Source organism: Apaloderma vittatum, unplaced genomic scaffold (assembly GCF_000703405.1).
Source record: "Apaloderma vittatum isolate BGI_N311 unplaced genomic scaffold, ASM70340v1 scaffold26051, whole genome shotgun sequence".
NCBI classification, from domain to species: domain Eukaryota; kingdom Metazoa; phylum Chordata; class Aves; order Trogoniformes; family Trogonidae; genus Apaloderma; species Apaloderma vittatum.
This window is the reverse complement of record NW_009701171.1, coordinates 2,634-3,407: the sequence shown is the minus strand read 5'-3', so window position 1 is coordinate 3,407 and position 774 is coordinate 2,634. Positions and strand designations below refer to the sequence as shown.

General features: G+C 52.1%; 1 protein-coding gene across 1 annotated transcript in view; it reads left to right on the top strand.

Annotated features, from left to right (window-relative positions):
• Nucleotides 1-774, top strand: part of CCDC43 (coiled-coil domain containing 43) — a gene marked incomplete at its 5' end in the record, with an annotated part of 3,946 nt that overhangs the window by 1,700 nt on the left and 1,472 nt on the right. The gene's annotated exons all lie outside the window — the stretch shown is intronic.

Genomic DNA, 774 nt, shown 5'->3' with positions numbered 1-774 from the left:
AAAAATGTATCCTTTGAATTCCCAGCGACCCCGGCTGCTCGGAGGGCAGGCAGCTCCCACGGCGAGGTCCCCATCTTCCCGTACCCCCGTTTCTTTAGAGCCAGATTTTAAGCTTGATGCTGTAGTTTCCTTTTCACGCAGCCTGACCTGGCTTGTGCCAAAGGTTGGAGGTGCCCCAGCACCGCAGGCACTGATCCTGTCATTCTCTTTGCTCTGTTCCTTCCTCCCCTCTTCCACCCTTCACGGAACAGGCTTATTAATAAGGATAATTCTTCCAGAACATCAACTTCACGTTAACTGGTGAGGTGAATCCTGTCGGGAATTATCAGTAAAAGTGCAATGGGAACAGAATGATCGTGGAACTTGTGAGGCCGTGGTGCGGCTGAACGTGAAGGGTGAGCAGGGACGCAGAATCTCAAGCATCGGCACTCCCTGAGCTCACTGTCTGGCCAGTTTAAGGTGGAAGCAGGTTTTTTTTATCACGTAATTCAAAAGCGAAACTTAAATTATTCTTGTCCCGCCATTACTGATGGTTGGGAGGAAGAGATAGCGGAGGAGATGCCCACTCGCTCTTTCCAGCGCTCTTCCCAAAGCAGTTTTGCTGCGATGGGGGGGAGGCTGCGTGGCCGCCCGCGCGCCTTTAAACGGGACGCAGAGGGGAGCCACTGGGCTGCCCTCCTGCCTGGGGGCATCGACACGTACAGATACATGTAAAATACACATAAAAATGCACGTAAAAACATAACATGTCTGTTGAGGTTCAAGCCGACAGGG